The 16613-nt window shown below is 41.2% G+C and overlaps 1 protein-coding gene across 3 annotated transcripts in view; it reads right to left on the bottom strand.

Moving 5' to 3' along the window:
* peak1 (pseudopodium-enriched atypical kinase 1) overlaps positions 1-16613 on the bottom strand; it is a 103158-nt gene extending 86545 nt beyond the window's left edge. For all 3 annotated transcript variants that reach the window (XM_036576589.1, XM_036576591.1, XM_036576590.1), the window contains exon 1: positions 16404-16613. The gene's annotated coding sequence lies outside the window, so the exon portion shown is untranslated. The remainder of the gene's footprint in view (positions 1-16403) is intronic.

Below are 16613 nucleotides of genomic sequence, written 5' to 3'. Positions count from 1 at the left end.
GAGACTCAGCGGGAAGGGAGAGGAACTCTATCGCTCTCACTGCAGCTTGATTAGCCTCGCAGTAGATAGGAAGGAAAGGGAAATAAACGGCGCTCATCGAGCTCGCTCTCTCTCTCCATCCAACGCCTTTTCCCCTCGGACGGGATGGCTTCCTCCGTGACTAACGGCCGAGACGTTTCCGAAGCCTAAATGGCTCCATATGCTCATCAGTCAAACATTTACTGGTCTGAAAAACGCCGTCTCCCACGCGGCACGGCTTCATTCCACCCGTACGCAGAGAGCCTGTGGGCTGGAGAGGCCCTAAGTCATGATGTGTGCAGCTCACACTTTCCTGATCAGGTGGGAGAGAGCGAGAGGGGGGCTTATGTAAGGATACTCTGATCTGCTGCTACAGAGAAAACACATTTAACACTCACAGCCTACACAGGCAATTAACACAAACCCACCTGACCCTTCTCCCAGCCTACTCAGTCAGATCAGCCTACAGCATCTACTGCTGAACATCTTGGATTCATATGCTGAGAGTGGTTTTCTGAAGGCAGGTAATATGATTACAAACAATTCTGAAAAAACTAATCAGGGTGGGCATGATAGCAGTAGGAGAGGTGAGCTAGCAACCAGACGGTTGTGGGTTCAAAATCCAAGATGGACTGAGTATACCTGGTTGTGCCCTTGGGAAAGGCACTTCACCCCCCACTGCTCCAGGAAGCACTGCTCTTCTGGTGGTGGTGCTGTGCTGCTCCCAGACTGTGTACAGCTAGTCAGGAAAGGTACATAACAAAATACAAACCTGTATTTTCTAGTTTATTTATATACTGTGTCAGCCGTTTATGTTGATTATAGAACAACACTGATGCATCATTTAAGTGTTGCTTTAAAAGGAAAGCACTATGTAATGTTTATATGATGCACACAGTCATCACTGCAGTTCACCACAGGAAGAACTGGGGGCTATATGGCTTCTACCCGTTCACAGCCCTGTAAAAGATGAAATCTTCCAAAGAACAGATCAATCTGTGACCAGGCGTGGAAAAAGTATAGAGAAACTGTACTTAAGTAAAAGTCTGAGTACTGCATCAAAATCGTACCCAATGAAAACAGAGGTACTTGAGTGCAAGTTAAAAAGTATGGACATTTAAAAACACTCAAGTACATAAAAGTAAAAAGTCACTGTTAGATAAAATTAAGAGGCAGGACATTCAATTAAATCAATAATTAAAGTAACTTTAAGGCTGGATACGCGATGATCACTCTCTACTTTATCTAGACATTGCACTCCTGCTCCTCATCTTCCTCAGCAGATTGAACCACAACTGTGACTGTGACCAGGCTGAGTGTGAGGAAAATGCAGAAAGCACATTGGTTTGATTAGTTGATTAATTGAATAACAGTCGATAGGTTAACTGATTAAAGAAATAAGCATTAGTTGCAGCTGACTGAACTGTGCAAATCTGGCAAACTTGCCCTTCTGGTTTTCATTCTGAACACACTCAGGGGAGTCTGGCTGCATGTCTCACTCTGTTCCCCTCTGTCTGCTGCAGCTGTACACACACACACACACACAGTGCTGTCCTCCGGAGCGAGCCGTACTGTCACCCATCCAAGAGTTAAAACATCTAAGCACACTCCTTTTCTGTCTCTTTGTTGAACAATCTGTTCTATGAAAAGCCCAGTGCATTCTCACACACACACACACACACACACACACACACACACACACACACAACAAACACACACACACACACACACACACACACACACACACTCTGTACAATGCCAAGCTCAGTTCTCAGTGTGGAAGCCAGAAGTTCACAGTGACCTTTATAGTCTTTGGAAACTTGGAACGATTAGAAAAAAACAACCTCTCTATGTTCTTCTTGCCAGTGTTTTATATGCAGTTTTCTACCACGTTAATGCAAAACACGGATGCAACCTTGCTGCATCACTTAGGGACGCAACAATACAACTTATTTTACTGTCCTGAATTGTATCACTGCATATCATACCGTATCGTTGTTTTGTGATTAGCATGTTAGCTTGTGGCTAGTACGTTAGCTTGAGGCTTTTTTCACTATGAAGATCAGCACATCCATTTTTCTCAGAGTTAAAGCTTGAACACTGACTGCAGTGTGCCAAACTGCAAGTTCACAAGTTTTGCATTATAAGGTCAAATGTCCCTGCTTAAAATATGCTAAGACAACACTAAATACTAAATAAAAGGCACAAACATAGATTTTATTCAACTGTGTCGTATTTTAAATGAAAACATTAACATATTAACAAAACTGTTGCGTATCAAATCAAATACTGAAACACTTCTGTCAGCTTCACTTCAGAATTCACTTTTAAAATCAATAAAAGTTTGTTCACACACCCAAAAAAAGAAAATAAGTGCAAGGCCACAGTGGGCCACTCAGTGACCCGCAGAAATGAGCAGGGCTTAACAGAGACAGACAGACTGCTCGGCCTGGGCCAACTCAAACACTCCACTAATTCTGCTTTCAAAGCACAAGGACACACCGTCTCTATGGCGATTAGAGGGAAATGAGCTGTCGGTCGGGGGGTGACAAATAACTGAGCTAGCGATGTTTCTTTCACATTTAGGGGGAGTGACACTCAACCCTGTTCAGATTCATCATGATGTCATTGTTTTCCTGCTATAAAAAGGCAGAATGGAAAAACTGCCACAGCGATGACATCACACACTGAGTAAATAACATCACTTACTATATTTACACCCGATACTCCCTATGAGCAAAGGAGAATTTTGGCAGGTCCACTGCATCTCTCTCTCTCACCATTACCTCTGTCCCTTATATCTTTGTTTGAGTTTCAGTAAGTTTAACTGTATGTCAAGTATTACTAGCCTGCACTTGTATTAGCAAAGTGCGCGATTACACGAAGGTATATAGGTATTGACGGGTGTCGGTACCAGAAGAAAATGCTGGATCGGATGGCAGAGGGAGAAAAAAAAGAATGAATCCGATCTGATCCGGTAACAAATATATCCTAAAATAGCACATGCTCACATTGTGTGCTGTCATTTTTAGTTGAGTATTTCTTCCTGTAGGGTAACAGAGTGTTTCAGCAGTCTAAGCACGATAGACTACTTTTAGTGTGTTTTTAAATAGCGTTCTTTTTAAATGCACTAATCTCAGTAGAGCGAACCTCAAAGAGAACTAGCTGCAAATGATCCTAATGCTTTTTGTGTTCATAATGCAAACTTCAAAGGGGTTCTCTTTCTGGCAAGCCATGTTTGAACCTGTGGTAAAATACTTCAATAGATCCAAAAACTCTGATAGTGGCAAGCAAGCATGCCTAACACCATCCTTTAAGCACGGTAAAAATCACTGTAACACATGGCCTCTTGTAGCTTGTTGCTTTAATACCCCAGCCCTGCCTCTTTACAAGACTGCCCAAACCCACAGGCAGCCACTGTCCAGAGTAGTTTTTCCCTGCTTAAGTTCTGGACACCTGTGGATGCATATATACAGTAAGGCTGCACAATAAATGGCATTTTTACCAAAACTGCAATATGAGTTTCCTCAGTGAACACATTATTATAGGCTGCAATGACACAACAGATCAAATCAATGCACAGGCGCAATGGTGGGAATGTAGCATTAGAAGCCCATTTAGTGCTTCCCTGCACTGGGCTTGAACCCACTGTCCCACGCGAAGAAGGAGCAACTTAATCATTCAGCTAAACAGCCAACTGCAAAACAGACACAAGCACAATATCTACTTTTAAAACAATGCCTGGTAAAAATGCTTAAACTGTGATAACTATTCTCACCCTTAGTGTTGTATGCAAAATGCATAGACTGCATGGTAAAACAGATGAAGCAGTAATGACTCCTGTCAAAAAAAATTCTGCATCATCATAAGGAACTTTTTAAGCTGTATACTTTTTGTGGGTGTTTACTGAAAATAAAAATACTTACTTATATTCATGTTTGTGGCCTGACTGCAAGCAAGAACAGAAAAAGTTATTCAGGGAACCCTGACTGTTTTTACACTGAACCACCTCATGCAAGTCAATCACGTTTAAGAGACTAGACATTTTCCACAAGGGGGCGCCTTTAACAGTCAAATAGCCTTTGACGCTTTATATGAGCAGTGCTTCGCATCAGTGACATAGCATATTTATTTAGCCTTACAGTGCACAAAAATGGGGTTGCAGTTCTGACGTAAGTAGTTATTAGTATTTCATTACTTTTATTTTGCACAATAGTGAACAGCGCTTTTATAACTTTGTTGCAAGTCTGTACTTGCAGCTACTCTCAGTCAGAGGTACACTATTTTAATAATAATTTAATCGATTCTCATGTCATCGTGGTGACATCCAGCTTTATCGAACACTGCATTTTACTATGAAAGACGAAAAGCACTGTTTTTTAACCATAAATTAAGTAGTTTTTAAAGAAAACATATCAGACCGGTATCGACTGATATTCAAGGTTACAACATTAGTATTGTGTCATCTCTACATACAATTCAAAGGTTTTCAAAGTTTAGAACTCTTGTAATAAACAACGTGTATATGAGGATGAAAGTAATGATTATACATTAATAATACAAGCATAAACACAACGGACATGGTACAAAGATTAATAAAAAAAAGAGAATAAGTTTTCTACAGCTCTAATAGTGGCAAAAGTAGAATAATTAGCAGTAACTCTATGGCCTCTCTACTTCCAGTCTGCACAGGACTGCAGTGGGTCCAAAGGAAGGCTCGTCATGGTGAAAGCAGCCACCCGTGGAAATGGTCAATGTGTTTATGCCTGGCAGTAATTACAGTTTGGTAGACTCCCAAGCCCTTAATGTCCTCACACACACACAAGCGCAGAACACCCAGGCACATCCCCAAAGAGGCCGGGACAATAAACGCCACCTCCCTGAATGGCATCTCTGAGGAATCATTAGCACTGATCTTAGAAGAGAGGGAGGCCGATGCAGGGTCCTGTATTCACAGCCTTACACGCTGCACTGAGGGATATGCTTGGATGGTTTAAGGAGAACTGGACCATTACCATGAACAATGTGCAAAGAGAATGAATAGCATGTCAGCTCACAGAACACTGAAGCACCAGAGTAATAAGTGTAGTATAATTAGAAGAATCTATCAGCTGATGCTGTAAAAAACCCTTCCGCAGGCACACATTACTGAGCTAACGCAGCTAATGCTCGAGGTCAGGCATCATAAAATTAATTCTGAGCAACAAGTGAAAATGAAAGTAATCACTGTGAGATCTCCATAGAGGGCTTCTGTAATTATGACCTACATTGTTAATGAAGACATTTCAAAGAAATTAATTTGATTTTTTTTATTTATTTTTTCTTTTTTTAAAGAAAATATGAATCCAAATGACTTCCGCTGTTAACAAACTGCTTTTCTGTTGTCCAGGACATCAGGCTGTTGGCCAGAGCAGGACACTGAGTGGTGGTGTAGCAATGCATCGTAACGTTGTGATATCATGATGCAAAAATATGGCAAACTGCATGGTGGAGAACAGACATCCGATTTCTTATGCCATCTAATGTAACTGCACTGCTTGAACACAAAAGTTTGCAAAAAAAACAGCACAAATGAACAACAAACTCCAGCACGCTGACATCATATTATATGCCATCTCCCTGCTCTAATCTCATTATTAAGGTGTGCAATTACATGGAAACAGTCATCGTTTTGTTTCATTCAAATGTTGCTCAATCGATCATGGAAAAATCGACTCATGAATCGAATTGTGTGCTGAGTGCATCGTTACATCCCTAACGCTGAGTGATCTCTTCTGTTCTGCCTGAGGTGGTCCTGCCTGGAGGCTCTTCTCCCTGGGCTAAATGATCAGAGCAATTAGTGGATATCAGTGCAAGTCCCACACTGACCACATCCTCTAACAGTTAAGCTGGCATTTTGGAAAGCTGGTCTCTGGTCAACTTGAAGCTTCAGACAGCTTTAGACAGAACAGGAATGCTTCAGTATCACATGGCTGGAGCTTTGCCATGAACAGCATCAGACATGCCTTACACATACCACAGTCAGAAACACACACACACATACACATACACACACACACACACACACACACACACATACACACACACACACACACACACACCTCTCTTTCTCTCAAACACTACACGCTTATCAATGCCAAACCCCACCTGTCCAGCCAAATAAGGAAACCTGAGTCAGAGCACATTACTGAGCACTGTAAGGATGCCAAGACCTCTCGCTCTATCTCTCTCACACATACACACGCACACACACACAAACACACACACACACACACAGTGCCAGGATCCTCAGGAGGCATCCGAAGGCCACAGAACAGAGCTTCTCTGGCTACTTCCTGTTGGGCCTGCAGTTTTCTGACTCAGCATTTTCCCTCCACACAGGGTAAGAGGCCAAAACACGGTTCTGAAATTTATAGTTCAGATAAATGTGCTCAAAAGTCTGTTAAAAAGCATTCATCTCTGTGATTATGGCTGCATGCCATCAAGAGATATTGTAAACACACATTATGCACTACAGTTAAAAACAAAAACAAAAAACAAACACACGTTTTATATATATATATATATATATATATATATATATATATATATATATATATATATATATATATATATATATGTATGTATGTGTGTATGTGTGTGTGTGTGTGTTTAACAATTAACACACCATTTGCTTCCAGTGCCCCTTTTAGTGCCCACATGAATGCCATTTCTAAAGGTACTGGACAATGTAAGAGCAGTGGAATTTATTGGTAGCCTTGTTTAGGAGCATTTGCTTAGTGGAAGAGGCAAAGGAATACGCTAGAGTTTGTGTTCGAGTGACAAACCACAACCCTGACAGAACATACACCACAAAACACACACCCTCCAAAGCCTGTCTAAATGGAGTCATGTTCCCCTACCCTCACCTCAACTTTCCCTGCAGCCCACCACTGTTGCCGTGCCAACCATGGCTGCATGCCCACAACTGCACATGACCTGTTAACCACCTACACACTTGCACACTCCAACTCACAAACACGCATTCCCACTCCTGTTACACAGCACTTGCTTATTATACACCATTCTCAGACGAGGACGTCACACCAACACACACAGACACACCCACACACGCTATAACCCACTCACCCATCCCCCTCAGCCTACAGCTCAGAGCATGTGGCTGAACGGAGCACAACAATGATCACCTGTATGAGTCGTGTTGCGGTTTCAGCACATGAACTACAGGCTTTACGCAATCACTCCTTCCTGAGTCCTTCAGCTAAAAGCATTAAACAAAATCATCTCAGCCAATAGCCAGAAGTAGAGACAGCACAGATCAAACACACAGTATTGGTATCGGGTTGATCTTGGCAGAAAATGCTGGATCGGTTATCAAAGGGGAAAAATCTGAATCTGATTCATTCTTGTAATGAATTTATCCCGAACCAGCACACACTCGATGTGATGTCATTTCTTCCTGTGGTACAGTAGAGTGTTCGAGTAGTTTAAGCATGATAGACTACGTTCAGATGATCATCTTAAGTGAAGTGCTTCAATTAAAAACAGCTCATTTCAAAGCTTTGCAGTTTTTAAAGAAAAAAAAAAATTAGTATCAGCCAATACTCAAGGTTTTAATATAAATATTGGAAAAAAGTGATATCGCACCATCTCTAGCCAATAAGGTGTTTGAAGATGTTAACTTTGTACCAAATGAAAGTTGCTAAAATACTAATAGGTTATGGCACATAAATGGAAGATCATTTATATGGTAGCATTTATTTTTCAAAATATTTAATTAGGCTTGGTTATTGAATTCATCTTAAACACTCACTGAATATAAGCCATCACTGTAATATAAACAGACACTAGGGGTGGGAAATATGATGATATTTATTGTGATAAATTACCACATCGCATACATAACATGCTTTTCTGACTGAGTACATCACTAATCACATCAATGCTTACAGAACACTGATCAACTGCATGTTTAGTCCTGTCTAATAGGTTGTAGTGCAGATCAGTATGCTAAACGTTGAATAAACATAACTGCATTCATAGCTTTTTGCTGTATTTTTGTCTCATTTTGTATCACGATATTATACTTTTGCCATATCGCTCGCCCGTGACACCACACCTATTCAATCTATTCCTTTTTTTCAGTTAAACTTGTAAATATTTAGGGAAAATATACAAATATTTCAAGTGTCTATCTGTTGTTCTGAGCACAGAGCTAAGCTACCTCATACATAACAGTTAGCTAGAGATTAGGCCATTTAGGCCACGCTGACCTTCATTATTCTACAAAAAGGGGGGTGAGAGAGAGAGAGAGAGAGAGAGAGAGAGAGAGAGATTCTCTGGAGACTCTAATTCTCCTGCACTAATTAGCCTGCTGCATACTATTACAAACAACACTATCAGTACTGCTCAAATCAGTGCTCCACTACCTAATACGTTTCCCTCTGAGAGGTCAGAGATCAAAAGCTTTCTTGAATAAATGCAGTATAAATGTTTCTCCAGTGCCTCGGCTGCAGTCAGTGAACATTAGCAATGCACCAATCAAATCTCCTGGAAGTCCCTGTGGAACAAAGCCTTCACAGCCTGCGCTCAGTGTGACAGGGCCCAGTGTGAGTGTGTAGTAAAACACAGTTCATGAGAGTGATCAGCTGGTGCACAGAGAGAGAGAAAAAGAGAGACCTAAAGAGGAGCTAAATTTAGTGTGTGTCTCTGTGTCTGGCGTGCTCAGGGCAGGGAGGGTCTGAGACCACTGCTGAACGACAGCAAACACACAGCCTGCTGCTGTTTAGTTTCACTCTCAGAACAAGCTCTGAGGCCCAACACGCACCATTAAAACTGAAATATTGTTTTAATTTACGGTTCATTTATAACACTCAATGTTTGAACAACAAACAGGCGGCTCATGTCTCTGTGCTGTTCTGCTTTTTCATTCTGGTCAATGCTCTCAAAGATCTTCGAGAAAACTGCATTTCCCAGAGTTCAGATTTCAGCTTCCTGCCCTCCGCAGTCTACACCCACCAGAAGGGCACCAGAAACAGCTGCCTCAGGGAGAAAAACATCCTTTAAAACTAGCCTTTTCTGTGAACATCCAGGTAACATGCAGAAGGCCCGCTGACGGGTCTGGATGAGCAGAAATGTTGTATTTTTCTGCTGCTGCTATGGTAATCCCTGCCGGGAACAGTAAAAGTGGAAGAATGTGGAGAGAGAAGAGAGAAACACAGAAGAAGGGGGAGAAACAGAGTCAACCTGCTACAGCGATCAGATTCAAGAATTACATGGCTCATACAGATACAGCACGCGCACACACACACACACATACACACACACACTTTAAAGGGGTCAGACAAAAGTACAAACAAAACGTAGGCTTCTAGATTTCTTCATTAAACTTTTAACTTTAATTTTAACGTCATACAGTTTTAGAAACCACATAAGCAAGTCAACTTGAGACAATTTAAGTTTGTGAGATCTGAGGCAATTGTAACATTTGAGTCGAGTTAACTGTCTTTATTAATTAATATAACTGGTTGTGACCAACAATTTGTCTTTTTTGTTTATTGTATGCAGCAGCTATTAAAAGGACAAGCCTGAAGTAGCCGAACTTGCTGATTAGTTAGCTCTAGCTGCCGGTACTCAGCAACTCCCAAATGACAACAAACACCTTAAGCTCAAACAAATACTCTCCGTTGCTCTCTCCAGATTTTACAGCATAAATTTTTTTATGGATTTTGTAAGATCCATGATGTGTCTTGCTGAATGTGTTTTCTGCTTTCTTTTATTTACATGCATTTGCCTCAATCTAATGAATGAAAAAACACTTCACACTTTTGTTTGTTGTGATGTAAACATTTGACTGTAAAAACTAACAACTGTGAAAAATAATCCCAAATAAGTGTGAATAGGTGACTAGATAATAACATATATTGTAATATATCACTGTGACAGGCCTAGTATTAATTTAGACATACTGTTGGTATGACGCTTAACTGGTTAGATACATGAGTCATGTGCCTCAAACATCATGTCTTAGTTGATCCACTACATTTTGGTTGAGAATTAAATTTTTATTTTCTTTATTGCTAAACTTTTTTTTTGTTTTGCTTTTTTGATTTACACAATGGGAGTTTATCTTCTCAGTGCAGGAAGAAGAGTTAGATTCTGGAGCTAAACACTGATAACCTAAACCAAGGACATAGATTCTCTACTAACATGTAACTCAGAAAGGTATAATCAGGTAGTGGTATTAGGCAGGTGTGCATGTCTCGCTATGGCCTTAGGTCTATACTTAAACCTGACTCCGTGAGTGGGTGAAGGTCTGGTGTGGGAGATGCGTATCACATACCAAACACCTGAGGCCAAACGCTCCCACAGTGCGACAGCAACTTCCCTGACTATGTTTTTCTTTCTTCGAGTATTCCAGTCTGCCAGTGCTTCTCACACCATCTACATAACACATTGTGAGTGAATGCGAGCGTGAGTGATTTATCTGACTGTTGTGTCTATTCTTACTCTGCTTCTCACAGCAATGTGAATACTGTAAACAGACCAAATAGAACACCTGTCATTTTACAAGCACACATTACCACACATTACAGTATAAAACTATAGTTAATGTCACCATTTATTGTGTATCACCATTTAACAATAATCACGTGTATCAGCTTACATATCAGTCTGTAAGTGTTGTAACAACACTGGCATTTCCGACTTCCAGACAATACTTATGTTATAAAATACAAAATACTGATATTCAAAACTATTTTTGTTACCACATGAAGGGGGATCTCTATTAACAGCAAGTCTTACACTGAGTGAAAATTACTGTCACAACCACATCAAATGTAATAATTTGAAACAATATCTAATCAAACCTCACCCACAAGCAACCAATGACTGGAAGAAAGGTCAGGTTAGCTTAACTCTAAAACATCAGAAATGTATTGTGCAACAATATTTTATTTTGAAGTCAAATATGGTCAAAAATCATAAATATGTGCCAGCCACACATATCGTTACACAGCAAAGTTTATTGTAGAAACCTTTTCATTTAATTTACAAGTTGCTTTTGTTCATTGTGTTACCACTGCTACCACAATGGTTATTTTCTGTGGTGCCCTAGTGGGACACTATCATCAAGCCAGTGGTGGTGCACGTAACCATTTCATTTTAGGCCTAGATTAAACACACAGAGATGTTTAGAGTTGACCGATATTTCAAACCAATGTTTGATGATGTGTTTATTGTACTACTGACACATTTCTACAGTGTGTCATATATTTTTGGACTGCAATATCACAATGTCGCAATGCACTGTTACACCTCTGGCAGTCTGTGTGTGTCAATTTGCTTTGAAAAGAAAGCAAAAGCAGGAAAGTGCTGATGTGGATAGAATCCATACTGTAGAAAATCATTATAGTATATAATATTATTTAACAGCATTGTTAAAAAATTCTCGATATGCATTGATAACAGACTTGTGATATTGTTTGCAATCATGATCTGATTGCTATTGATCTGATTATATCTATTCGACTGGGCACAGCTATTGATGGCAGCATTGTGGGTCATGGGGAAGGTGGCAGGCAAAGGAGAGCTGCTTTTCATAGAAACAAACAAACAAATAAACAAACAAACAAACTCACCTCAGGTGAATGCACTGTCCAAAAAAAGCCACAAATCTGACCGAGAGGCTGCTCCCAGAAAAAACAAACACGCTAACGTGTAAGCTAACTTTGTTCTTGCTTACGGTTTGGTAGTTTTTGCTATATCTTATAAGTTTTGCGATATCGTTTACGCCCTCAAATAAGACAAACATGATTAATTCAGTGCATCCTAAAGCTGCGGACGGCGTGTTTTCTGTCGCTGAAATCGTCCAACATGACCGGACATTGCCAACAGATAAAGTCTATCGTTGATTCACGGCATGATACGTTAAGCCAAATCAATAAATCAATTTCTTTGACAACAGTAGTCTGTAAACACCTCATTTTGTTGCATCTTAATAGACAGTGCTGGCTGTATGTAGAAAACACTCTTGCAGTTTCCTTCTAGAGCTGTGGCTCTAGAAATTAGCAGGCAGAAAGTAAAGGTCTGGGTGATGAGATTTACACACTGAGGACAGGTGAGGAGTCTGAGAAAGTTCCTCACTCTAGGTCAGCCTGCTACTCTAAACCAGCTGCACTGAGTCTCTTAAATCACACTGATGAGGAAGGTGAACACACACACACACACACACACACACACACACACACACACAGCAGGCCTAAACACCCTGAAACAGTATAAAGTAGAAACTCTGGCTGCCATGAGCTGAAAGAAGACACCTCACAGCAAAAAGTGGGGAAAAAACAGGCACAACTTCAATAACTCAGACAGGATCTACAGCCAACTTACCAGTGAGCAGATAAGGAGACTTTCTAGAGCTCTTACATAAAATCATTTGCAAATAAATATGGCCTAGATTTTTTTAAACAATAATTGGAGATGGCTATCTTGCCAAAACTGCTTTTTATAAACTTCAGTGAGGCACAGAGGGGAGGTAAAAATTTAAACTGCTGTCCTAAATACCACCGTACACATACTGATCCATTACATCTACTGTGTTTCATCAGTGAATGAAAATCACAGAAGAAGCAATTCTGATGACGAACAGCCCATGTTTTACAATAGGGCATGACTCACAGACTTCACACACACACACACACATAAACAGAGCCGCCGAAAAGTACAATGAGGCAGGCAGGCGCTCATTTCCCATTATTTCAGGATTATAATTTTACACGGCACCAGAGAGAGTGAGGGAGTGAGGAAAGAGAGCAAGAGAGAGAATCTGTACAAGGAAATCTCGCCAGGAGACCCAAGGTCCAATTACATTAATCAAACAAGGACTGCACTCATTTGAATGTGCTATTAAATACAATCACAATCTGCCTGATTCTCCATTTACTGAGCATGATAATTTCACTGACACTTGCGTGAGCAACAATGTGAGAAAGATCAATTACCCAGAATTATTCATCATTTCTTATTGATCACAGTATCTGGTTAAGTGGCGCAGTGTCTCCTCTACAGAGAAGATGCTTTGGCACATTTTAATGCACAATTAATGTTTACTTGCTGAATTTAACATACTGGACATGAATTTAACATGTTGGACAAAAAAATAAAACATTAAACGTGGCCTGTGCAAAAGTTATGGCACAACTAATGTGTTCCGTTTTTGTTTCCCCCAATTCATTGTATTCAGGAAATAAAAACACTGTGCGCTAAAATGTAAGTGTTCTCTGTAGAGGATGTATTGACTTATTTTCAACAAAGCATCAATCAACAAAGCATGTCATTTAACCAGGGGTGTCCAAACTTTCGCCTGCGAATGTAAACGGATGCAGGAAAAGGGAACGCTTCTATCGCTTTCTTTTTTTCAGTTTCTGGGAATAGTTCTGGGTCTCTTGGATCACATTACCATTTTGAGCGCTATGCTGTGTTTGTAGAATCAATGCGCTGCTGCGGCAGCAATGTACGTAAATGTATGTTGCCACTATGTTGCATTTACAATCCTAAATCTGAACAACGGTCAACGCAAAATGATCACAAGTTCAGCACCTCAACTGTCATCTGTTAAGCAGATCAGCAACCACAGTACAGATTACAGAATTTTCCCTATAAATGCCCTTTCGGTTCTGACAAAATACAAAAGCCTGTTTTTGCTGAAGGACCTCTGACACTCCATACAGAGATAGCGGAGGTATCCTGTGACCTGGCATTGAATTCCAGCTGTGTCATGTGGCTGAGAGGAAATGCAGTGGGTTCAGATTCCTCATCCTTTGAGAGTGAATGACTGATTTGGTGTTTAAGTGCATATTTTAAGCTTCTCCTCCAAGCATGTTGATACACTTAGCAACGCTGCCTCATGGTTAGTGGTTTAAAAGAGCCGACTTTACAAGCAAGACTGCACAGACTTTGGCTTCAATGAGGTTAGAATGATTTGAAACTATTTAAAAATCAAAGACAGAGCCTGTAAAATGTAATAAAATGCCTGAGCCCCACTTCCTCTGATCATGCTGCTGCTGCCGCTGCTGCTGCTGACCGGGACAGGAAATACAGTTCTTAATCAGCTCCTTTCAGCCCCAGGCCTTTCTCTCTCCGACAACTGCATCCATTTCCCTCTGGAAAGGATCAGAATTACAACAGCATATGCCTTGCATTGTGCTCTTAAACAGCAAAAAGAGCTTATCGCTTGTTTTCATTTGTTGGTTCTCATGACATCAGAGAAACAGTGACTTCAAAACAGGCTTTTTTGCAGCTTAGTGTCCTTATATGGACTGTATGAAATGGGGGTCAACAGTAGATTTTGAAACTTTAACAACATTTACATACTGTTTACATCAAACCCTTTTTTTGGGCAGCACAAAAACACTAAGACACACATATATATACATATATATATACACATATATATATATATTTGTTTACACACACTTCATGGATGCAGCTGTTAAAGCTGCTGTAGACTGACTGTTGCTGATCATTGACATTCTTCTGATCAATGTTCTGTTTATTCAAAAAGTAGCAGATATTCAACAATTTTAAATGCAGTATTAGGAATGTATGGCATTCGTGTGCGCATATTTTTATTCTTATGTGGGTGTAGGAGGTCCGGCTCAGTCATTTGCTTGCTTTTGCTCTCTCTCCTACGCACCCCCTTGCAGGCCCCTGGGTCACACCTGTTCTGTGGCTTTGAGTTTTGAGAGAGGGGCAGAGGGTGCAGGAAGGGCAGGGAAAGTTCAAACAGTCTGGTGTCACATAACAATCTCCTTACAGGATCACAACCAGCCGAACCACACTGTCCACCACAACACAACAAATGTGTCTGTGTTGGCAGACTACCTCAAATCGCACCAACACGTAGCAATTACATCAACAATTACAGTGTTTAATGTCTCGGAATAAGTTCAACCTTCTTGACCATCTAAACAGACATAAAGGTCTTAGAAGAGAGGATGAGGCAGACAGTGGAAAGATAACGAGTGGGCAAGATGGACTTTCAGCCTAATCTTACAGAAAAGGCCAGCAGGATGGATCTCAGCCTTACAGTAAAGAGCTCCAGGGACACTTATAGCCAAGACAAATGTGAATAACCCGAAGACGAGAACATACTCATATGAAAGTATGACTGTTTCTCACTGCCGTGGAAGAGCACATGTTTCTATCTCACATAGCAGGTAATGATGTAAACACTAACAGCCATTAATCATCCACTCACATCATGACTCAGCAGGTAGACTACTAGCCAAAGGCAACAGCTTTCACACAGCCAGCCCATGTGGTGAGGCTATTTCAGTTTTCCTGCAATTTCATTGATGGCCGCGTTTGGAGTGCAATTTCTCTAGTATATTCTCTCTCAACCACAATAGCTTCAGGGAGCAGGCATAACCACCAAATAACAACCGTCTGTCATCAGCACCTCTATGCAGTTGGCAGGTGTACTTTTCTGATCAAAACAAAGACAATTACATACAGAATAACACAGTGCCATCTACAATAACTCTGACAGACTGATGAGATGGAGTCTTTCCCACTGCAAATGTGCATGCAAAGGAATTTCATTTGATGAGGATCTGATAAAAGTGACTGGACACTAGTACAGATGACAGTGCACCATATAACAGGCTCAGTTTCTGCTCTGACTACAGAGCAGTCTTTCTCAGAAACTCCATTAACATCTGTTTGTTTGAATGGGTGACTGGAGACCGATCTGTTGGTTGGAGAATGACTGAATGATGAAGCACAGATGATCTGGCAGGAGGTTCATTAAAGGCCAAAAGGAGGCCTGAAACACCTGAAAACAGCAGCAATTCTCAGACACACACTTAAATCACTACAGCCTTCAGGTTTAGGCACGTTCAACAACAACCCAGCGATAACGAGGAACTGCCACGTTTGAAACAGCAAAGACTGAACCGGCATTAACAGTTTTAAAAGTCGTTTTCAGCATGAGTCTCTCTCTCTCATGTATGGCGGAGACTCGCGTTAACTCTTTCCTACGCCACATCTCAGAGTCTCAGGGCAGCACTCTCGGCACTCTCGGCCAGGCTATCTGCAACAGCACGACGGCTTAAGTTTGACGAGGGCTGGTGTGAAAAACTGCTACTGCCACTCACTCTCACACAGACACACTCTCACACAGACACACTCTCACACACTCACAGACCAACAGAACACGGACTGACACGACAGTCAGGTCCTACTCGGTGTTGACAACACAGAGAAACTTCAGGCCGGACGGAGGGAAGAGGAATTCCAGACCGCTCTAAGTTGGAGCAGACCGCCAACTTTCTGCTGCTCCTTACACTCCTCCTCACACTTCTCCTCACACTTCTCCTCACCGTTAGCCGTCGTGCCTCTGTCTTCCGCGCCGCTCCGTCTTCACCATTCTCTCTCTCTTTCTTTCTGCCTGTCTGTCTCTCTCTCTGTCAGACGCAGCTGCGCTGAACCTCAACGCGGATTCCTGGCTGTATTTCGACCGTTAAACTAGCTTCTAATCGCGCTCACTCTTCGGCTAGCGCGCTCCCTCCCTCTCTGGCTCTCGCTCTGCC

The sequence above is a fragment of the Colossoma macropomum genome, unplaced genomic scaffold (genome assembly GCF_904425465.1).
Source record: "Colossoma macropomum unplaced genomic scaffold, Colossoma_macropomum, whole genome shotgun sequence".
In the NCBI taxonomy this organism is placed as follows: Eukaryota; Metazoa; Chordata; class Actinopteri; order Characiformes; family Serrasalmidae; genus Colossoma; species Colossoma macropomum.
Note: the sequence above shows the minus strand (reverse complement) of the source record. Positions and strands in the feature narration are given on the sequence as shown.